The sequence below is a fragment of the Sprattus sprattus genome (genome assembly GCF_963457725.1).
Source record: "Sprattus sprattus genome assembly, chromosome: 3".
Lineage (NCBI taxonomy): Eukaryota > Metazoa > Chordata > Actinopteri > Clupeiformes > Clupeidae > Sprattus > Sprattus sprattus.
The window spans coordinates 16814163-16839492 of NC_137922.1; positions in this window are offsets into that span (position 1 = coordinate 16814163).

Consider the following 25330-nt stretch of genomic DNA (forward strand, 5'->3'; position numbering starts at 1 on the left):
AACGTGCAACATTTTACAAAGGGCACCCCATAAATACGGGACTTCACGCATCGATGTAGTCATATCTTACATGCTAAAAACGGATATAGATATGTATCGTTATTTTTTACACCTCTAACCTGACTCCATGAAATGATTTAACAACCTCTAATATTACTAAACAGTAAATAAGCACATATGGCACATGAGGAGTTAAGTGGATGGTTCAGGAATGAACAGTTTCTTAGAACAATAGCTTAAATGTTAGAGGTATCAACCAAACTGAATGTAATGTAAAATCAACTGTAAATAATAACAATTGAATAAACAGATTGTAAGCCAATTAAACCAAATACACACTTGAATAACCAAATAAACCAGATAAAGCATGAATGCATTAAATGTAAAGAAGTCAAACTGAACCTGAAAAAGTGAAAAAGAAAAAAGATCAGCTTGGGAGAATAACAGGTGAAAAAAAGACAGAAAAAGAGAGAGAAAGCACGAGCCAAGAGAAAAGTAAAAGCAAGTAAGAACAACAGCTCAAATATCTTAAAATGGCTGATTAGTTTGCAGAGCTAAGGAAGTAAGATTCTAGTCAGAAACACAATCATACTTTAGATTAGATGAAGCCATGATCAAACTGCTACCTACATCACAAGGATCAATTAAAGACCAAACGTGAATATACTACATTCATACACTTTCACACATAACTTGGAAGGCTCAAACATCCTTTTGTCTATCTTTACGACTATCAGAGAGGCTGAAGTTAGGAGTTAAAGAAATGCAGAATTGGTTGGGAATGGGAATTGGTTAAATTGTGGCCAGTCTATGCCGATATGTTTAATAGCACTCATTGCATTGGGGTTGCTGTGAATACAAACGATGGAGTGCTTAAGGTGTGAGAAGATCAGAGAGAAGTCCTCTGATAAGTTTCCATTTTGCCCTCTGGCCTAACTTTGAAAGGGTGGGAGTCCATTGTGTAGATTTGAACATTTTAGAGTTTAGAGTGTTTCTGCCTTACACTCTCAGACAGTGTGTACAGATGTTTGCATAACAAATTCCAGAGTTTCCTTATTTAATCATTTCCATTTTCGTCTAATGTCCTGCTTTCACAGACAACTCATGACAAGCTACTAATTGCAAAGCATATGTCTTAAATAATGACTCATGGGTTTATTTCTTCTTTTGTAAGGGTACTCCATTATGGGGGTTTCAGCATAGTTTAGCGATCTGTAGCTCTAGTTACTGACTTTGAAAGAGGGCCAGATAGTGTATTGTAGATGGATCGAAGTCAGCTCTGTTTTTGTGGCAGTTTACATTTTTTAAAGTACATACACAAACTATGTCTGTGGACTGAAACTATGCATACTTATTGTCAATTGCACAAGATCATATCGTATCATATTCCAGATCAACATGCTAAGTCTGTTGAGAGGTATATTCATAAATGTAGGCAGTGACAGGTGATAATAATAAGGCAATAATGCAATCAGTAGCACAACTTATGAAGGTGGTGATGATGACGTTTTTGTATGTTTAGTTGTTATTTTCGGGAAAAAAAAATAACCCTGGTGTTCCTATAAACAAGCTTGGCTATTTGACTGCCTTGGCTAGCTCGTGATCTGGCTATTTGCTCTCACAGCACGATTTAGCCATGCTGTTTAGCCAAAGAGCAGGAAACATTGAAGCCACTAATTTGCATGTTTTAAAACAATGAATAGTAGCCTTTAACCACATTTAAATGACATGGCCAGAATTGACTAACTATAGTCTTTAAATGATCATTCAAGGGTGGTTTGTATTTTAGTGCTGGGGCTCAGACTGAGGTTTCTCTCTGGGGTGATACAAGTATAAATACCAAAACTAGGGCTTGTATAACATTAAATAATTCAGGTTATTTTTTGTTATATTGGGGTTGACTATTCCCATGTCAAAATACATTTAACTTTTGTGGTAATTACATATCACTGATAATGATTGCTCCACCTCAATATTCACAAGATTCAGTGATAAATGATCTTCCTTTGTGGCATTTCTTTGTTTTCTGTTTTCTAGCCAGGAAGACAAATCAGTTTAATGGTCATATAGCCTCTACGTCCAATGGCCAATTAATGACCATAGCAATGACTTTTAAATAATTTGTTCAGACCAGACATGTGTAATTTTACATGCAGATGCTTAGTTGACAAATTATTCCGATTGAACAGCCTCTTTGGAGATTACCGGCTGCAAAATTCAGTCATGTTGATTTGTCGACAGCAGCAGAAATACACGCATCAAGTGAACTCTCCACATAAATGATTCATTATGATTCATGTCCAGCTGCACACTGTGTTTACATGTTTATGTATGATGTGTGAATAAGTTTGCATTCTAGTTGCACTCTGCACGTGACATCAAACTCACAGACAAAAACAAAGCGGTCAATGATAAAATCTCTCAATCTGGACAGTACACCTCACCAATTATTGGTAAGTGTCCAATTTGTTTTATCTGAGTATGCATAGCTTACAAACTGCACCCGGAAAGTTTGTGTCTTACTTCAATTCAATTCAATTTTATTTGTATAGCGCCATAACAATACAATTGTCTCTAAGCGCTTTACAGAGCCCAGAGCCTGAACCCCCATAGTTCAAGCACAATGGCAACAAGGGCAAGAAAACACTCCCTGTTAGGCAGGAGGAAACCTAAAGCAGAACCACGGCACATAAGGGGGGACCCATCTGCTTAAGGTCTGCCGGGTGGAGAAAGGAAGGGGGAGGGTTGTGTGGCAGAAGGGGAAGGGAAACAACAGGGGTTGTACACAGCCAGCATGTGGTCGATGTACGTAGGTACGATGTACCATACAGACATCCGGTGGTAAATACATGATACAGGCAAGACCAGTTTAGTGGGTATACACTGTGCTCATAGGGTTACTGTTACAGGGGTAAGGGATGTAGGGACAGCGAAACATTTCAGTGGTGGCAATAATTTATAATGTATATAAATGCTAGCATAGGGTATGGGATAGAGTAAGTGTACGGCATTGCGGTGGCGGTGGGTGAATTGGCCGAGGGTTTCTACAGGTAGACCAGGTGGAGAGACTACAGCAGCGTCCGATGGTGGAGATGGTCTATAGGAGGGAAAGAAAAAGGAACAGAGTGAGTTGGTAGAGTTGGCTGTCCATATGCGTAGATGAGGAGTGGTGGGGTTGAGGAACAATGTTGAGGAACAATGTTTCCACTTCCATCAGCAATTGGAACATGCTATAAGGGAGAGAGAACATTTTTGTTAGTAGACATCAATTTCAGAAACAGAAAAGGAGATACCTTTGGGTAGTACATTTAACAGTAGGCAATGTGGCTATTTTATCAGTGTTATTATAGGCATTAGCAATATGATATGAAAGGAGAGAGAGAGAGAGAGAGAGGGAGAAGATATGTTTAGTTTTCTGGCATTTAGCATTTTGTTTGGTTTGGTACTTATGGATATTTTAGTCGTAAGATTTCTTAGGGTTGCAGGCTACACAGCAGTGCCCAATTGGCTGGTGACAGTCGCAACACGCGCCGTATGCTGTACCCGGGATCCGTAACTTGAAGTAGTTCTGTAACTGTTTGTGGAAAATGTCCTCTTACTGATTTTATGTCTTTTACAATACCCGTCTGCAATGGACCTTTCTTCAGGGAGATGGCAGTTTTTATGCAAAACTCCCATCAACTGGGGGACGAATAGGTCATCAAAAAGACTTGTATATCTACCTGTACTTTTGTCATCCTCCCCTAGAATTTCAACTTCTCCTCTCTTATGTCTAATACCTGCTGGTGTGGTGTAGCGAGTTATGTTTTCATGTCAAGCATGGTCCAAAAGGCACACTACATTTGGCCCAGTGATTTCTGTTCAATTAAGATATGCTTCCATTCAATTAGGTGACGTGTCAAACTCAAGGCCAGCAGGCAAGATCTTGCCCGCCAAGCGATTTCATCAGGCCCGTCGGTTCCTTGGAATGTTACAAAAAGTTCCATTGATTTGAATGGGCAACCGTATAATTTTATTTGGCCCGCCAGATAATATGAAATGTCTGTTTATTTTGAAATTTGATCTCTGTGTTTATAGGCTTACTAAATAACTAAAAGGCCTAAGCTTTAGGCTGCTTGTCCCAGATTCAGTAGACCTATGTTAAACTTAAATTCATGTTTAAATATGAAAAAATAAAATATATCTTTTTTATTTTCAATAAATATTGAATATGTCCGGCCCTCGACTTGGACGCAGTTTTTTTATTTTGGCCCTTTGTGTATTTGAGTTTGACACCCCTGAATTAGGTCATCTTTTGGTAAGTGCAGATGAGGGTAATTACATTAACTCTTCCACTGTAGCCTAAAGCAGTGCTCTCAATGAGGCACCGGTGCAATACCCCTCAATGTTTTGAAAAATCACTTTAACTGGTCAGAGAATGAAACAAAACCACACTGTTGCATTATTCAATTACTCAGCTGTAGCAGAGCGTGCATTAGTCAGCCCTGGGTTTTCACAGTTAAAAAGCAGATCCTGATGTCCCCTGCCACCTACCACCACTGTTCTCCGATCTATCAACATCACAGCACTTTTAAGTTTTGTCTACTTTGTGACTCGTCATCAGATCAAAGCCGTGGTGAAAGCCACTGTCTCCAGCTGCTAAAATGAACTGTATGGACCCAATGGTGGCCAATTAAATCCTGGCGCCCTTCGGCAACACATAAAAGACACAGCAGATACCATTCAGTGCAACTATTGATTCAGAGGGGGGGATGGAAATCACCACGTCACTCTGAATGACAGAAATCAATTTTCAAAAGATTTCATTTACAGACATTTTTTTTTTTTTTTTAAAGCAGCTTGAACATGGTTCATTTTTCCATTTGATTGAGATCTGACCCCACAACTTCCACTACCCCCACTGCTGTGGCTAAGTGCAGAATGTTCAATTTGCTCTCCGGGATATAACTCCAAAAGACTCAAAGACCCAAAGTACCGGCTGTACTTCATTGTGTCACAAGCTGTTGTTTGGCTGCATTTCTTCATTCCTGTCACAATCTATTTTTGAAAGTTACAGCATGCAGACTCCCTTACAACCAATAGTGAAGTTAAATGTCAGAAGTGGTATCCTTTGTTCCACAAAAAAATATGTGTTATCTCCATTAAGGGAAAACATAAAACTACCTCAGAAGATAAATGAACAACTTGCGAAAATTTGCAGAAATAACAGAAATGGTCATGCACCTGAGAGGAGGAAGACACTTTCAGCATTCTTGTGATGTTCCTGAACTTCTGTCACTGCCAATCCCTCAATTTGACTGTTGACCACTCCACCCACAGAAGTAAAAACAAAAAAAGGAACCTGCACTTGAGATGACGACACTTGGCACAAGTTTCACTTGAACTGTTTGTTCAAAAAATAAAGTGTTGCCAGGTTGCATTTTTATCATTCCAATATTGCTGCTTGACCAACAGTCATTAATCCTTGAAAAAGAGTGTCTGGTTCCTCAATCGACTGCACAGCCCTTTGATAACACGCCAAAGAATAATTGGTGAACGTGTCTGCCTTACAAACAGAACAATTACACATTTTCTAAAGAACAGGGGGTTTGGATACTCTTCATTGGCCTGCCATGTGTGACTCGTTTTTATATTTCACTCTTGACCTTCATGTTTACTTGGTAATGGACTTGTCACCACTGGATTAAACTTTGCTAGATAGTGGTGCTCAAGAACAAGACCCTCTGCCTTCCTTTTTTATGCTGACTAGAAATGGGGAAACAAACCCCTTTTTTCTATCCTTTCTCCACCTCTCCCCTCTCCCTCTCCCTCTCTCTCTTCCTTTTTTTCTCACATTCTTTCTCTCACCTCCTGGCTGGAGCACCTCTCCATGCACAGCAGGAGCTGTGTAAATTCCCATTGTGTTTAGTGCTGCCAGATGGCTTCCTGCTCATAGGGGCAGCAGCTCTTCAGGTTTACATAGCTCATCTTCTTTGTGCCCTGATCTGCTTGTTTTAAATGCGGCGGGGTATGAATGGCAAAATGTGTGTAGAACACGGAAACATCTGGAAACCTCCACAGTAATGTAGTGTAATACCGATTGAATAGCCTCTTTGCTTTCCAACTGTGAATGAGTCTATAACCTTACACTCTTTTTACGCCTTTTCACCAAAGCTGTAGCGAGTCACAGCCTTCATCTTTACAAGAACACTTACCCTTTTCTAAGCTGCATTTACATATCCTTGCTAAGGATACATAGGGGAGGTCGGAAATACATCACATGCATTAGGCACAGATATGCAAAGGCATGCTTTTTCAATAATGCAAGAAGGGGCTCCTCCAGTGGAAACAGAAAGTAATGGGTGGCATAAACATGTTAGGAGCATCATAAATCATAAATATGAGCATGCTGGGTAACAAAATGGCCGAGGTATGAAAAATGAAGGTCCAGAAGGTGAGTGAAAACCTCATTTTATGAGCGAGGGGAGAACAGGCTGTTTAGGAATGTAATTATTGACTGTCATTGGGATTATATTTCCTGTAAGATTCCCTATAAAAGTACTGAATTTGTTTATTTGTTTATTTTATATATGAGTGTGTGACTTTGACTGACATAGAAGGACAATAGGAAGGACATGTTTGGTCTGGAATATTAAAAGTCCAGGCATCTGGAACTGGAAAAACATGTGTGTTTGTGCACAATACACAAGTTTGGCAATATTTTCCATGTTTCCAGCACCTTCAGTCAAATCCACAAATTTGACAAGTAATCAGAAACTTTTTGTCAGACATTTTTAGTACGATTTAACTTGCTACACCTGTTTGTCAGGGAGTATGTATGGGAGCATTTCTCTCAGGTAAGACTAGACTAGATGTTTTGCACTAGTTAGCCTCTCACTCACTTCTATATACACCCTCCCTGCCCTGCCTGAATGTAAACAGAATCAAACTAAATCATATACATCTGAACACAGTTATGGCGCATGGGTGTCACAGTAATATATACATACAGCATATGCATGCGGTTTTAAAGCACTAAATATTCCCACATTTCATAATTGGCTTGGCATGCATGTCTTTCTTTCCAACTGTTGTTCTTGTCAATTTCATAAAATACGACTTAATATATCCATGAATATGTAGATGTCCAGAAGGTTAATGCCCATGACTAGGCTGCATTTCACAGAAAAATGGAACAGTCCCGTGTTAAGCTCTCTTTAGCGTTGTGGCATTTCTTTAAATGTGGGACTGCTGGCAGACATGTGGAACTAATGCTTTTATCTCTCACTGTTTGTTTCAGCTACAGCAGTTAAGTCAATATTGCTCACAAGCACCTGAAAACCACAGGCGGGGAGGTAGGAGGAGTGGAATGAGAGTTTGGGAAATGGCGGTGGTGGAGGAGGAGGAGGTGGAGGGGGGAGGTGTTCAGCTGGCCTTTGATAGCAGGCATTGCTTCGGCTCGGTCTTTATTCCATGCTCTTCAACGGCACACAACTCAATCTGCAAGCGAACAAGAGAGGACAGGACATTCCTCTCTTCTTCGTTCTCTATTTCCCGCTCTCTTGTCATTCCTACACGGGTGCCCATTCAGTCAGGCAAGAGCGACCTGTTATCAGGGCAGCCATGCATCCCCGACATAGTGCCACATCCAATCTGCTCTCAGAAGGAAGCTTTTTTTATGGTCTTCAAGTGGCATTGAGGTCTCTCTCTATTTCCTCGTTAAGTCTCTCTCTCTCTCTCTCTCTCTCTTTCTCACACACTTACACACACACACACACACACACACACAGACACACACACACACACACACACACTGTATATTTGTTGACTTTCAGCACTTTTCTAACATTTTCTCAACTGTTTTAGAGAAAGAAAGAACTTTCATTTTTCTCTGCACCTTGGAAGAGGTCATGGCTGATTTTTCACCCTTCAGTAAATAGACCTTGGACTCATTTATTTTTGCAACTCTTTACAACGAAGGAATACCCTGCTTACTGTAGAAAAGTCAGGCCGTCAATAGAGAGCAGTGATTTTACACTCCTTCAGGTCTTCCTCAACTCATGATGTTACTGCATATTACTGCATTGTAGTATCAATATATTTATGATAATACAATATATTACATAGTGGTGTATGTCTATTATGAAACAGTGTTCTTACACTACACTTAAAGCACTGTACTCCACAGTAACATATGTGATATGGGCGGCATATATTTTAAGCATGACTTCCACAGGTTTTTCTTTCAAACGTGAAAAAGCTGAGAAGATAGACATCCCTCATGCTGCTATATAGCTGTAAATTAAAAGATAGCATCCCCTTTACTTGTCAGTGACTCTGTTACCCTGAGGGCATTGGCTTTTTGTGCTCTGTGTGTGCAGCAGCTCTGGTGATGAGCAGTTGTAGAGTACTATAGCGCACTTTGAGGTTGACGATGAAGTGCCCAGCCATCTTGTGTTTCTCTCCCTTGGGTGGTAGAACACCTCAGTGGTACAAACTCAAAATACCCCCCGATCTCTCTCTCTCTCTCTCTCTCTCTCTCTTTATCTATCGCTCTCTCTCCATATCTCTCTCTTTTTTATCTATCAGACTCTTTCTCTCACTGTCTCTCTTTCTCTCTCCTCTGTCTCACTCTCTCTCCCTATCTATCGCCCTCTCTCCATCTCTCTCTCTCTGCCTCTCTCTCTCCCCCTCTCTCTCTCTCTCTCAGCCTCTCTCTCTCTCTCTCTCTCTGCCTCTCTCTCTCTCTCTCCATCTCTCTCTCTCTCTCCATCTCTCTCTCTCTCTCTCTCTCTCTCTCCTCCCACCACATCAAAGACCTCTGATCATACGGAGACATTCTCCTCTCTTTTGAATTTCTTTCCAAGATGGATATCACGAGAAGAAGGCAGGGAAAAAAATTTGGTTCAGGGGGGTGAGTGAAAGAGAGAGAGGTTGCAGTGGTGAAACAGAGAGATGGCGGAATTAAGTGCTGAGATTTCAGTCACCCTTACAGACAGACATAGGAAGATTTAAAAAAGAATATACACAGTGCAACACTAACAGAAATCAATCATACAAATAATAGTAATACGTTGCCATGAAAGATAACTCCATAGCTACTCTCTTTGAATTTTTTTACATGAACGCTGTTGAGAAAAAGAAGGCCTTCACACTTGTCCCTGATCTGATTTTTAGCCCACGATGAACAGTCCTGGACTCCTGCACACACACACACACACACACACACACACACACACACACACTGAATGAGAGTAGTTTATGATCTGGATGAGGCCCAAACAAAAGCTGATGAAGCCACAAGACAATCAGCCATTTCTCTTTAGGGCGCCCATTAAAATACCATATTGCCGGATGAGTCAGTGGCTGCTCTCATTCCTCTCCAGCAGAGAAGCATCAAAGCATTGATTCAGTGCCGACATTAGCCACATTTTAATTATTGAGCTTTAATGTCGGCGAGAAAACCCTCTGTTATTTTGCCATTTTCATTGTTAAGAGTTAAAAGATGGGAGCGGAACAATTCATGACAAAAACCAAGTGGGTGGCTCTGTTGTCCAAAACACAGTGATTTGCAGTAGTGTGCCAAAATGGGAACCGATGCCTGTTGTTTTAGGCATAGGACAATTGTCTGTCCTATTCAAAAGTTTTTTTTTTATGTATCATGGATTTTTACAAGAATCTATATCTTCAGAATAGATGGCTGAATGCCAATAAGTACTGAACAATTGGTTGGCTTGACCTGAACAAGTAAGTGGAGAAATGAGCTGACAGCTAAAACAACTTCTGTAGTACACTGCCTAAAGCCTAAAGCCTTCCTAAGTGATCTAGGTCAAAACCATCTTAATTGAGAACAAGACAAGATCAAGACCAAAACAAAACAAAGCCTGTGAATGATTACAACCAACACAGTACTTTAGAAAACATTAAGATGACATTACGGCCAGGAAAGATCGAACTGAGATCAAAACTGAGAATACTCAACATGGCTCGTAACATGTCTTCATCTTTCAATAAGGCCCTTCTATTGAAATACTAAGTCAGACCCCTTTAAGAGTTATGGTATGTTAAATGCATATTCCAGTGCAAATTAATAATTATCTTTTAAACTCATTAGTATCATAACCCAAAGGATTGCCACATGACTATATCATAATCACTTATGAGCACTGTTTCTGTAGGCCTAAGGGGTAAATACTTAAATGAGAAAAATCAGAGAGAGAGGAAAAAAAAGAAATTCAATAGGAAGCTTTTCACTAATGAAATGACAGTGGCTCAAAGCACATGTACACACACTGAATATAATGTAGTTTTTGCAATGAACATATTGTTAGAAAGAGGAGAAGATTGGTAATGTTTTATGTCTACTATCATGGTCGGACAAACAGGCAGTGCTGCTTAGTGCGAGAGAGGGAGAGTGGACATATATCTTAACATTTCATAGTGGCTTGCAGAGAGTTCAAATGATTTCAGTGGCGTTCGTTAGATAGTGTCTTGGCTTGACATGCTTTTTGTCAAATTGGACGCAGAATCCTGAGATGCTGACAGTATTTCATTGTGCTAGTCTCGAGACAAGTTGACCAATTGAAACCTTGAACTCTGCAGTAATACATTCTCTCCCTGATCTATGTTCCACAGTCTACAAAACCACATGTCACATTCTGTTGGCTTCTCTCAGGTCAAACATGTCTCAGATTGACTTAGGGTAGCAACAAGAGGTTACAGCAAGAGTTATAAACAGCCAAGCATGCATGGTGCCTGGGCCAGAGACACAATTATTTTAACAGGCCCCCACCCCCAATTCAAATATACTAAGCTTGGAATAATCAACGCCATGTTTTATTGTTATGCCAACTTGACTCGTAAAAACGTAAAATATAAATGCTTGTATGAAATCATTTCACATTAGTAGTAAGCATATCAACTAATTATATAATAATCACTTCTCAACTTTAAATTACAAAATGATTAGTTGTTGACAATTACTTTAAAAATCTAAAGTCAGCAGTGAAGGTCAGCATCGATCTGCTGTCAATGACACATAAAAATTAAAGCAGATCATCGGCCCCTGAGATCACTGTGAATATATGCCCTTCTGGGTACCACTTTACAATAAGGCTCCCCTTATTAAGGTTTATAATTAGGTTATTAATTAGGTTGTCAACACCTTATAGGTCATTAATAATCCATTATAAACGAGTTATAACACAGTTTTCATACATCGATGTGGGCTCACTCACAAGATCTCCATCTTGGCAACCCACTGTCTATCCCTTAACTAGCTATTCTAGCCCATTGCACACTCCCTACCATTCTGGTATCTGTTACTACCAAACCCTTAGAGATTACCTCCGCAGCCATCGCACCGTAGGGGGGCCTTGCATTCTTTTTTTTATTATTTGAATTACATGGGATGCACACTATGGTTTAATTGTCTTGTCTGTGTTTCCAGAGTTGATATAGAAATAAAGAAACATATATTTAATTGTGCTTTCTTTGTTAGCTAGGTTAGTGACATGACGACGTAGGTCAGAAGGTCACAGACCGGCACGCCCACCGTAAATGGGGAGCTTGAGTTGAGATATCTTGCCTAAATTGGGGGGGGGGGGGCTCTCAGGGTTATTCTGCAGGGGGGGGGGGGGGGGCTCACGTGTTTCCGTTACGGTACTGGTTACTACCCAACTCCTTTTGAACATGTTCTCCCTATGTGTGTTTGATTTGTGTATGGTGTGTCTGGATGCTACTGGATGTCCTAAAATTTCCCTCTGGATTAATATATCAATTCATCCATCCATCCATCCAGCCAAGATGAAGTTACTGCTTACTACTTATTAATCTTACTAATGAATTACTAACATTTATAACTGGAAAAAGGGAGCCTTATTGTAAAGTGTGAAACACATCACCATTTATGAATGAGTTACTAACATTTATAAATGGCAAAATGGAGCCTTATTGTAAAGTGTGAAACACATAACCATTTACTAATGAGTTTTTAACGCTTATAACTGGCTATTTTTAAGTGAGAATTACTCTCTCTCCTGAACCCCCACCCCTTTCCTGGTCTGGGCCTGGGACGACTTCCCCAGTCGTCCCCCCTAGATGCCAGGCCTGCTGCTGTGAGTTCTGGGTAAAAGTATCACATGCCTCATTAGTCGGTATCCCTCTGTGCTAGTAAATGGTATAGCACACAAAAACCCAAACAGAAAAAAATATGTGCACCTAAATTAGGTTTTATTGATTTTATTTTTCGCCTCATATCTCGTACGAAGGGTGCATTTTAACAATGCACTGCGTCAGTGTCTTGAATATCAAGAGAGGTCAAATCCTAGCTTTCAGCTCCAAAAACCGTGGTGACTCGTCATTTTTTCGGTCGATAGACATGGCTGTCAAACATTAGCTCGTAAGTGTCTCCATTAGCGAGTTGCTGATGCATAGCGGCAGGTTATTAGACGAATGCAAAATGCCGCGCGCCATTAGGATTGTGATTCATTCATGAGCTCGGGATTGATTTCATCTCGCTGTCACCATGCCAGTGAAACAAACAGACAAATGTCCTTCACTCAATTAAACATTTTTGAGCCAAGTTCATGGGGGGTGGGGAGCTAGCGTCTCGGAAGATCTAAAAAGACATCTCCAAGTTCACTGAGCCGTCTCTCTCTCTCTCTCTCTCTCTCTCTCTCTCTGTCTCAATCTCGCTCTCACAGACGTGGGAGAGTGAGAAAGAGTGGGAGACAGAGAAGCAGTTGCCTTTGACTGTGATATATGACAATGCCCCACGAGGATCTATCCAGTGTAATTGTGTTTAAGGTTGTGTGGCTCCCCACGCCTTTAAATTTGCTCTGAGATTCAATAAGCAGAGTGTTTCTTCCTTACCTGTGAGATGTTTCACTCCTGTCACACACGCTTGACAGGAAACAGATGGATTATAGGGTTTTCACGACAGAGGAAGCCCTGGACCATGCTGATTGCAAAGCAATATAGGATAGTGCAGTGTGCTGTGCAGAATGGAATTGGCAGCTTAGTTACAAAAGATGTTCTCCTCAGCCCATTGAGGTTTTTGTGTGGGAGCTCACACAATGTTTTGGGCCTGTACACACACACATACACACACACACGGACACACATACATACACACACACACACACACACACACACACACTATGAAAAGGCATCCCTGAGTTCTAAGTACGATGTAGCTAAAGCATACCCTTACAATTGCATGACACACACACAACAAGCTTCTGGTTTTTGTAAGGTTAAATGCAAAGAAGATATCATGCCTGGAACACAAAGCACCTCCTGTGACTAATATCAAAGAACATTTCACACAATACACATAAAAGAGCAAAATCCTATCCTTTTTTTGTGTGTATTGGGGTCATTTAGAAACACTTCTTGTAAGCTTCCTTTTAATCCAGTCAAAAATATGCTGCACACTCAGGGCCCCCAACAGAGCCAGGGGTCGTCCCTTTATTACCCAAAAACCTGCTGGAAACTCATTTCACTGTGCTTTATACCATATACATTTCTGTGTGTGTGTGTGTGTGTTTGTGAGTGTGTGAGTGTGTGTGTGTGTGTGTGTGTGTGTGTGTGTGTGTGTGTGTGTGTGTGTGTGTGTGAAAACTAATTTCTGTGCTTGTACATGTGAGTGAGAGAGTTTGTGTGTGGTGTGTGTGTGTGCCTGTGATTGCTGTAGAATGTGTGTGTTTGTTTCAGACATTTCGCACACATGTTTGTTGAAAGCAGAGTAGGTCGTCACAAAAATGTTTTTTGACTTGCCTTGCGCTGCAGCAGTGCACAGGCCAATGAACAATTAAGTATATTGTCATCCATTAAATTGTGAACACATTGCATATTAACTCCAAGTCAATCTCAGCTTGCTGACAAAATGAAGTCACAGATTATGGTGATGGAAATTGTAACCCTTGTATATTGACAAAAACACCGTCCATTACCATACTTTCCTGCTCTTGTCACTTTGTTTATTTAATTGATTTAGTTTATTTATTTCACAGAAGATGACAGTCAAAACAGTGCTGAGGGATCCGCATGGGGGAAAATACACTATGCTGCTTTAGTCTTATGGAGGGAACTTCATCCAATCAGTCACCTTCCAACCTCCCCTGCCTTCTGAGATGAAACTGAGAACTCCTACGCTGAACAACCTCAGAGGTAACCTTTAGGCCCCTACGCAGCAGGTGATGCAAGTGGCACACATGAAGACAGTGTTCTGTGCCCACACGTCAACCTGCAGTGGGTGTAGGTGATATCCAAGGCACCTTAAGTATGGCTGATAACCTATGCATTGATCCAGCAGTTTCATGTTTGGCCATTAGTTAGGTCTGTAACCAGAACATGTGAAGTATGGACAAGATCTAGTGTACACAATCCAAAACTGGGCGTTGCGGTTGTGCATTGGTGGAGCAGAGTAGATCATTTATTGTGGAACACCATTCCAGTGCTTTATGTAATTGGCAATCGAGGGCAGTCCAACAGTATGTAATGACTATGGACACATCTAGGGTACATCAAGTATGGATAACAACTTGTTTCTATAATTCATATTTGGCGGTTGGAGGAGTTTAAGGTTACAAGCAGAGTGAATCCTTCATTCTGAAACCACATGATAGCGCCTCTTTACATAATCATCTTTGCATAACACAACTATCACACAACATCCAACAATAAGTACAGACCATAACCTGGACATGAGAGAAACATGGCCAACAACCAGCTCACATTCTCCTGAACTTTCTATTACTATTTGGCCAAGGAGATTGGTTGCGAGAGGAATAGATAATTCATTGTTGAACTCTTAACATATATTTAATTTTTAGCTATTTGTACTTTTTTTTAGCTATTTATACTATTGTTGTGTTATATGTTGTTGTTGTGTTATATGTTGTCCCTCGTTGCACCAACAGGAGCAGTGCTCCACATTTCATTGTATGCAAATACAAAGACAATAAAGGTTTTTCTATTTCTATTTATATTCATTGAAAAAACTGCACACTTATGCCAATGCTTCCCTGTATAAGTAGCTTAGAATGAGTATTTGGCCATGTGACAACCTACATTAAGAACACACTATAACGAAGACATTGGATAAGTATGCCAAGCATCCAGCGGACATACCCCTGAACTTTCATATTTGGCCAGGGAGGTGGAGGTTGCAAGCAGAGTGGCTCATTCATTGTGGAACAGCACGCTAATGCCTCCCCGTGTGATTAGCCTGGCATAGCACAGCCCCTTGCCCGTTTGCCCTTTCCCATTGATTAATGAGTGTAATTTAAATACTCCCCGGAATCGATAGGTACACCTATCCGCTCGGCCGGTGTTACCAGGAGGTGAGAGATAAATGGATCCAGGGTTACATCCTTTGTCTCCTTGTCTCACATGAACTACACGTGCACCTGCAAAGAGCACGAGACCAGAGAGGGACAGAGATTGATCTGAGTGACGGACACGCTGCCCGCTATGCAGCAGCTGTGAACCTGGACATCTTTTGGACGGCCCTTTCCTTGGCTTTGTACACACACACACACACACACACACACACACACACAAACACACAGGCACACACAGACACACACACACAAACATACACATATACAGACACGCACAGCCACACATGTACATCTAAATGCTTTGTGTCAGCAGTCAACTGCTTGACTCCTTCGTTCGTTTGCAGTTGACCCCGGGAGGCGGGAGACACAGTCGACATGTCACCTGTCATGTTCACAGGGTCCCCTCTACACACTGCACAAAGAAGGAGAGACAGTCACTGTGGCCAAGTCCACCTTTCCACTCAACCGCTGTCACACTGGGTTCTTATCACTTATCATGCACGCTTTTAAAGCCAAGGTGTGTCGGTTCTCACCTGTCTCAGCTTTGGCCGAGGGGCAAATGGCTAGCTTACACACACACACACACACACACACACACACACCACAAAAACTAATTTAGCATTTAAAGCATTTTTAAAAAGGTCACAGCTTTGTTTTTCGGTGACACTCCCACGCTGATCTGTGTTGCTTTCATCTGCTCCCCTTTGGGACCACTGCACTGCTGTGTGCCCGTATGCTTGTGCATGTTTTTGCTCTGGTGGAATTGAGCTGGAAGTTGGAGAGCAGGAAAGAGAGATTACTCTTTGGACCAGGCTTTGTTTTGTCGAGATGCGCCGTCGGTATGAAAATCGAACATATGGTGTCACTGGTACGGGAAAGGTTAATCTTCACATATAGTGAGTGGGCTGGAAGGAGAGGAAGATGGACTCGGGAGTACGCGGGCGGCCATTTGTCATCCTAAACCACCCGCCGGACAACAGCAAGTAGGCTCTTTGATCCGGCTAAATTAACTGTCAACATAAATGCGCTGGAAAGTATTGTGTATCGAAAGAAAAAATGGAGAGACAGAGTGTTTTTTTTTTCTTTTTTTTCAACCATCTACAATGATAAGGCCTCATGTTATGTACAAAGACTGTGGAATTGTAGCCCTCATTGTCTAAATGATGTGACACATTTCTGAGTGCCACACACAGCTAAGAGCCCTGGCAGTGACTGCAGATGGCACTTTGGGCAATTTCCTCTATCTATTTGCCCCCCCTCCCTGCTCTCTCTACATCACTATCTCTCCCTCTCTATCTATTTACAAACGCACACACACACATAGACAAATACTCACAAAAATATATTCACACACGTACTGTGTATTCACAAACATACATATACTTACACACACACACACACACACACACACACACACACACACACAGAAAGAGAGATAACGGGAGCAGGAGGTTGTTGTCAGAGAGGAACAGTATGTGCGACGTACAGTAATGCTCATGGAAATCTTAAACAGATGGACTAGCTGGCATGACATACTTGGCAGAGAATCCACGGACAAATGCACCTCCTGCATGCTTGGTCCCTTTTCAACAAATACCCAACAAAGTGGCCAAACAAACAGAATGATGGTTTTTTTCTTTTTTTTTCTTTATCTAAATGATTGCATTAGCAGCAGGTTAAATCGTCTTCCTTGTTAATGTCCCCTAATGCAAAGCATACCTTACCATGTAAATTCACTGTAATTGCGTACTTGTTGCTTGAGAGATTTATATTGATTTTTGCCCTATACTCTTATCCTTAAGAGTGTTTGTTCACTCTGCAAAAAAAAAGCTATGCGTAACTTTAATTAGAAGTGAAATTAACAACAAAATGAATCCTGGCCTAATATACACTCAAAAAGATTTTCTGCACCAATGTTGCCCTTAATGATTTTGTATTCGTTTAGAGCATGTGAGATTAAAATTATGTATGGAGCATCTTTCTTCCATCTGTATACTTGGATATGTATATCAGTCATGTTGCTTTCAATTTTTCAGCCAAAGGCCTTTCCATTCAGACAACGTGTTCTTGAAGCAGTTACTGGGAATTGAACTGAGAATGTATTGAGTGCTACTGTTCCACATCAAGGACAGCAAACCAATCTCTGTGGAACACAAGCCTTTTAATCTTGGTGAAGCAGTTCCCCTCAGAAAACAGAAATTGTTAATTAAAAGAAGTTTCACAGAAGGTGGTCAAAGCGAGACACTGTTTTGTGGTATTTCTTTTTTCTCTTATTTCTTCTTTTGTATGAGTTAAATAATCTCAGTTTGAATGTTGTATATGTCTCTTTCTCTATTTTATATGTAATTAATGTTTGTTGTCATTGACCATTGCCCCTCATTGTCCTGTCTGTGTACTGAACATAGCCTTGAAACCAACGCACAACAACAAATAAGGGAAGAGTTCCACTGAATAACATTTCTGTTTGTCCATGTGTTTGTGTTATAGATTTGTGCTCTTGTGTTCACAAGAGCGACACATTTGTATCCACTTGAGGTGAACAGCTATGAATTGTATGAAAGTAAATCTAAACTCCAATAAATAAACCAAATGAAAGAAAATGAAAACATTGCAGTGGAAGACTGGCTTAAACACAGCACATGCTATCACACATTACACTCAAGGCAATATAAATATGTCTCTTGGAGCATTACATGTGACAGTGGGATATGGATATTTTATGGATCGAGTGAAAATTAGACAGTGACAGGTGACAGAAATGAGAGAAAGCGATGAAATAAGTGCTGCAATTCTTAAAGTGTCTGCATGACATAAGGGGCATGGAGGAATAAATGGCGGGGTAGCATTCCCAAGGCTGCCTCATAGTTGATCCTATTCTTTCCTACCGTCTGGAGCAAAAGGTTTTGCAAAACTGAGAAAAGGTCACGTATTGTTTTGCCCCAGAAATATGTGCCAACCCAGATGCTGCCACTGCTGACTCTGGAGCCGGTTCAACCCGGAGCTGGTGCGGACCAGGGCCGGACCAGGGCCGCATCTGTTTCAGATTCGGCCCCGGAGCACAAATCTCAGCGATAGCAACCCAAGAGCCAGCTAACATTTCTGTTTAACTGCTGATAAAAGCGAATATAGTGACCTTGATAGTTGTCTAGGCAGAAGTAAATTCAGTTAGTGCCTGGGTATGTACTGTATGATTGAGTAGGTGTGTGTATGTGTGTGTAGGTGTTTGTGTATGTGTGTGTGGGTTGGTGTGTATGTGTGTGTATGTGTTTGTGTATGTGTGTGTAGGTGTGTGTGTATGTATGTGTATGTGTGTGTGAGAGACAGAGGGGTTGGGTTGGGGCACTCAGTAGAGACGGTTGAGTGGGTCTTAAGTTCTATGCAGCAGTCTCATAAAAATGGAGAAATTGTGTGGTGCTTAGCGCTGTGCTGTTCAAAGCAGAAGGGGAATGAAATACAGGCACATACGTGCACGCACACACACACACATTTTACCCTTATTGCATGATATGTGCGACATATATGTGATCAGTGATCATGAGAAACGCAAATAGAATCCATTAACGACACTTGACATTTTACTGCCAGTGCAACTGTGCTCACCTCAGCAACATTCATTATCCTTTTAACATCACAGTAAAATGTGACTGTTATGTGTGTTGCCTACCTAGGCAAAGCATAGCTATGGAGGAGTTAAGCAGGTCCAGTCTCATTTCAGAAAGAGACAGAGAATGTTGCTTGTGAAATTGTCCTCTATGCTTCCTAGGGTAGCGGCCTAGAAGAGTTGGGAAGGTTGGACTCATTAAATAGCCTCTTCTAGAAGTCATGCCTGTCTGTCTGTTTGAAGTCACTTCCTTTGCCTTTTTCACTCGCTCTATCTCTCTCTCTAACTCTATCTTTCTCTCACTCTCTCTAACTCTATCTCTCTTTGACTGTTTCTTACTCTGTCTTTCTCTCTACATCTTGTTCATGTTGTCTGTGCAAAAGGAACCACAAAAAGGTTCTGATGATTTGCGTAACGCACCCGGCGGCTCAATAGAACGATCCTCTGCTGGGCCAAGCTTACTCTTCTTCCCTTACTTCAACCATTAATCTTCCTTTCTCGGTCTCTCTCAAATTCAGAGTTGCTTTATAAGCAGACTGTTTGGATACAGTGTTGCCAAAGCCAGCGTAAAGAACAACAGAGTAATCAAACAAGACCTTTAAAAAAAACAATTAAATAAATATGAATATAAACAGCAATGTGAATATGAAATGAACTTAAATAGCTACAGTAACAGCAATAGACTAGACTGGTGTCCCTCAGATCTCTTTATTTTTTGCTCTCTCTCTCTAATACACACACACACACGCACACACACACACTCACACACACACACACACACACACACACACACAGACACACACACACACACACACACACACACACACACACACACACACACACACACACACACACACACACACACACACACACACACACACACACACACACACGAAACTGCCCAGTGAGATAGAGAGAGAGGGGGGGGGGGGGGGGGGGGGGGGGTAAATAATTAGGGCTTTCTGAGAGTTTGTAGTGGAAGACAGCCATGCTGTGCTAACTCGGCGGAGAGCTTCTAGAGAGGAGACCTGCCTTAGCCCTGGGGAAAAAATAATTGATTTTGCAGCAGCATATCAGCACAGTGTCAGTATGTTGTTTATACCATCATTCATTTATCAAGAAAAGAAAAATCATTTGTTGTTAAATGTATATATATTTTTTTTTGCTAAGCTTTTCTCTTTTTCTTTTGAATCTACATATTCATTGCTTATTGGCCTCCTAATAAATATTCACTGAAGGGTTCACTGAATGCTGTTTAATGGATGTGATGCTTCTCAAGCATCTCTCCTGCCCTGGTTTTCATACACTCAGAGACAGAAGCGCCGCAATCTCATAAAATGCTCTTAAGTCACAACAACAGACCCTCCACAGACACTTGTGGTGGGAAATCACTAATTCATTCAAGTAAGTGGATTTACTATTACAATGTTGTATTAGACACATTAAGTGATGGTTTTTGTTCTTGCTGTCTTCTTGAGGACCCAAAGAAACATGGAAGAGTGCCACCCGTGAGCATGGAAAGCTAAAACATACACCGATTACAGAATTAAAAGGGCTACTTGACTCGCCCTGAAGACTGTGGCCCCTTCTTCTGACCTTTAATCATTAAGCCATGAACACTTCGACATAAATTTCCCCACCACCTGTCTGTCTTCTAGGAAAGATACATATTAGTCTTTAACTCTTGCGCAGTAAAACATGTGGATTTGCATTCGAGGTTGGTTGAGGTGATTGCACTCATCAGCAACTGAGATTGGAATCCTTCAGTTCACTGAAGCAAACCCATGTGAGATTACAACCTCCCTCCTGCTGCCCTTGATCATTTAAAGCTCATTTCTGCGGGTCAGGAACACCCAAGTGCATTAGTGGCTTGAGTGTCTGTCACTGCCACACCATGTAGGTCACTTTGATTGCATCAGATGTGCAGCCTAAAGCTCTGGAACTCAGCGGTCAAATTGAGAGAATGGATGGAGAGGCTCACAGCTCTCTGCTCTCTGCTCTCTGCTCGTTGGACGAATGCTGAGGGATTCATCATGTCGCTCTATCACTGGACAGCACCTTGTAGTGATTAATGAGTCTACCACCGTTGTGAAGTCTTGGGCAAAACAATAAAATGGCCACCAACCATATAGGAAGAGATGGAGGAAGCAGATCTGTTATAATGTGTCAAGCTAATAGATATTGCACTGAAGTTGTATCACTGGTAGCTGTGCGCATTCATCTGCCCATATCATGTTACATGAAAGTAAACTTGTGTTGCCCTTTTGATGAATGCAGTGTACCAGGGCAGCACCAACTAAAATCGACCAACTAAAATAAACATTTAAATCTAGGAGCATTTTACCAAAGACTGGCCTTTGCTAAGAGGGTCATGAGCTCAATTATAATGATGTAGAGTTGACCAGCACAGGCACACATCTGCTATACAACTATTTGGAAGGGAAACATCATAGCTTTTTGGAAGGAGACTAGGCTAACCTTAGTTCAAAAACAAATTAAGTACGATTAGCAATGTAATAAACCGCAACTTTTTGCATGACATTCCAAAGGACAGCATTTTCTATAGAAATGGTGAGGTTCAACTTCAGTGGTTGTTTCCATATCTACATCTTTTTTTTGTCACCAGTTCACTTTATTGTTTTAATAAGCCCAAACTTTCAATTTTGCCTCATAAGAGGATGTTTCTTACTTTATTGACTATGCTATGTCTCCAGAAATGCTTTGTGCGTTATGTAGATTGATAGGAAAGCAGGTACAAAATGACTTTCATCTCGTCAGAGGCTGAATGTAAACGCCCTTGTAATGAACCCACGAGTTTATGCTTTTCCTCACTTATACACAACTTGTGCAATGACATGACATTTTGTTGAACAAGTTGTTTTATTAGACCCTATGGTGAACATTGAAGTGTCACCAGTGTTTGGTTGTGTGCACATCCAAAGCAAACTGCTCTGGACCTGTTTAGGTTCTCATGCTGGAGTAAAAGTGAATGTGATACTGAGAAGTCCATTAAATGTTGCACTAAACCGAACAGCCATTTGAAAACAAAGAGTCTCATGTAAGAAGCAGTGTGTGAACACATTGTCACAGTCCAGTCCAGTACATCTAAGTCCTAGTCCATGTGTTATGTGTCAGTCCCATTGTTGAGCTAGTCCAAGTTTTACCCATAACCTGGTTGCTGGCTGATTGACAAGGGAAGTGATCAATCACCAGCGCCTGTCCATGCACACCTGCTTCCACTCACTCCATCATCCACAGCTTTTAACCCATGCCAGGACCATCACTCCTTGCCTCATGGTCTCACCTGTCATTGCCAAGCCTGTCTGTTTCGTCCACCTGCAGATACAGTATCATTTCTTTGCTGTTCTTGACCCAAGCCTGTTTTCTGGATCTGTGAATTTTGCTTAGCCCTTTGGAAACTCCTGCTGGATATTTCGCCTTTTTGTTATCGACCTAAGCCTCTTTTTCACCATGTGAGCTTCTCGGTCAAGCCCTTGGGTACCTTTGCCTATCTATGTGTGCCTCTCTGTGCCTTGGACTCTGACTGTTTTTTTTTTGTTTTACTTTTGGATTTTGCCTAAGCCTATATTTTTGCCGAGATTTGTTTAAGATTCCCATCAGACTTTTTGCCTTTTGTTTTTTTGCAACTGCCGCTTGCCGCTTTCATTTAAACTCTTATTCACCCTTTGGTCAAACAAGTCTGCTCCTGAGGCCTTTATTCCAACAAGGCCTTACCGGCCATGTCACAAAGGTATTGTCTTTGTTCGTATCCACGACTTGAGTAATGTTGCGTGCCTTCAGCTTCTGAATCGCTTACATACTGCTCTTAGATGTTTTGTCCTTCGAGACCTTATGTAGAGAATGTGTTTTAAGAGATTACCCAGATCTATTTGACGAGACGGCCATTTCAGATAGCCATTCTTGGGCATGTGTCAGAGTATTTGACCCAGTACCTGCCCTTATATGATTTTGAGGGGGCGATATTTAGGCTCATAATAAACAATTGGCTATGTCTCTCCAAGTTATGATCACATAGAGTTTAGCACACCATGGTAGGAAAAGATTTGCATGGTAAAGAAAGTTTGGTGAATCTGGAGTTGACTTCTGTAAGGGAAAATATAAGAGACATTTAAGAGAATGGTGTTGCATGAAGCCCTTTTGGTGGATGCTTCAAATTTATCAATGCATTGAATAGGTGTCATGAATTGCTGACATCCGTTTAAGCATGGTCAGTAAATAAACCATGAATCTTGAAGGAGGATTTTATTTTGAAAATATTCAATTAATATAAAAAAAAATTGATTATCGTATATAGTGGTTAGTTGCAGCCCAACGGTATACAGTTTTCCTTTTTTTTCTCAGTGAGCAGCTACTACCATCATTCAAATTGAGGCAATTGGGTTTGGTAATTTGTGTGTCAACAAGAGCTGTTTACAAAAGTCAATGACTCTGACCTGAGAGCTAACCGAATGCAAAGGTATGCTAAAAAATGCTCCCCATTTAGTCAATAGTAGGCCAAGGGGGGATTCTGTCCGAGGTTCAGTTTAAATGAAACACATGTTGAGCACCCCTAACAATTGCTGTCAATATTTAAAAAAAATGCAGTGTTTTGATAATGCCCTGGCATAGAACTGCTAAATGAACATGATGCCTTTAGCTATCCTAGCGGGACATTCCTGCGCTTTAATTAGCATCGTAGGCCTATTCCAATGCAAATTTCTGAAGCGATTCCAGGGAGCTGAATAGGATTCTGTGTCTCACCTCAATTATTCATCTGTTTGCTCAGATATCCATCCAGATTTGCCACCATTTCGCCAGCACAATAAATGCCGGTACTTTCGCTTATAGTTTAATTTTTCCTGTTGGTGTTTTCTTTCGTCACCCTTTCCTTGCGTCGTGCCACATATAAATCGTGGCTTTACCCAATTTCGTGTTATTTTTCCTCATTTCCCATAGTGTAATGTATTACATTTTTTTAGAGCACTGGAGAAGTGCCAAAGGTCAAACCTCTAGCCAATTGCCTACCAGAACATGTGGCAACTCCCAGGCAATGTGTTTGGGTGAGACCCCTAATCATCATGTTTGGCACCACTGTCGGTTCTGTGATACAGCTCTGCTGTGTCTTCCTTAATCTCCTTTGGACATGTTTGTAAATGCTGAGGCATGCTGCCAATCGCTAAAAAAATCAACAGGCGATAATGGCAGGCGTAATCAAAATTTACAGGAGCTTTATAAGATACAAGAACTTAAAAACCTCATTGAGGGCTCCATATCATGCATTTACACACGGTAAACGAGCACTTTTTTCCTCAATAAAGCTCTAAATACTTTAATTGCAGGCCTCTACACTTCTGTGAATGCCGCCATTAAAGGCTTGGCTCCGAGGGCCAAATAATAGTGTGAGTTCTTGTAGCATCCACTCGGTTTCTCTTCCAGACTGATGAGTAGCTTAAGGTCACAACATTGCTATTTTGCCTCCGACACTAATGGTATGTCTCTCTGATTGAAACAGTAAGGTCGTCTCTTTTGTAAGAGAAATATGTGTGCTTTTGGTGCGTGTCAAATTATTTAAGCACGGTTATCGGAATCAAACATAAAAAAAAAGATCTCCACAAGATAGGCTTGTATTTGTCCGAGCAGTTTGTGATACAATAACAATAATCAAGTGTGTCTGTCATTCTTGGGAGTCTTGAAAAAGAGGATAAGCTAGATGGACAATAGAAGAAGGGAAGCGATGGTATGGAGAAGGGAAAAAATAAAAGCTTGCCATCAAACCAAATTGAATTGATCTCTGCATGCGATCATTCAAGTGTTCAGTTTTTGAGTACAATGACTTGCATCAGCAGATTCCCAATCCAATTTGTGCATATTCCACTCACACAGGAATAAAGGCGCAGGAGGAGGTGGTGTTTTGGCAACAGTAATGTGGCATTAATGGGCAAAACTGCCCAGGCATATTGTTCTTAGCCAGTTTGACATGGACAATCTCGCAATTCTTCCACCGAGGGTGTGCCTACCTAATGTGTCTGTGTCAGCGGTATTACGCCCACCCAGTGCAAATTTGAATAGAACCACTGACAATGCATCACTGCCCATTTCCGCTTTATCTAGCCCTTCTCTTCATTGTGCATCAGTCACTTCATGCTAATTAAATTTGCTCTGGCCCAACCGTTCAAGTCAACTTCAGCAACACCCCTTGGCAATTCCACCTCTACACTTCAAAATAGGCAATATTGCTGAGGTCGCTTGACACTTCTCGACCATCCATTTCCAGTCCATAACTAGAGCGTGGGGACTCAGCCATTCTCTTGTTTTGCTGCTATAGGCAGAGGTTTGTGATGCAGCACCCGATAATTAGAGTGTATCCAAGAGTGGTGACCATACTCCATCCAGGTTAGTTTGG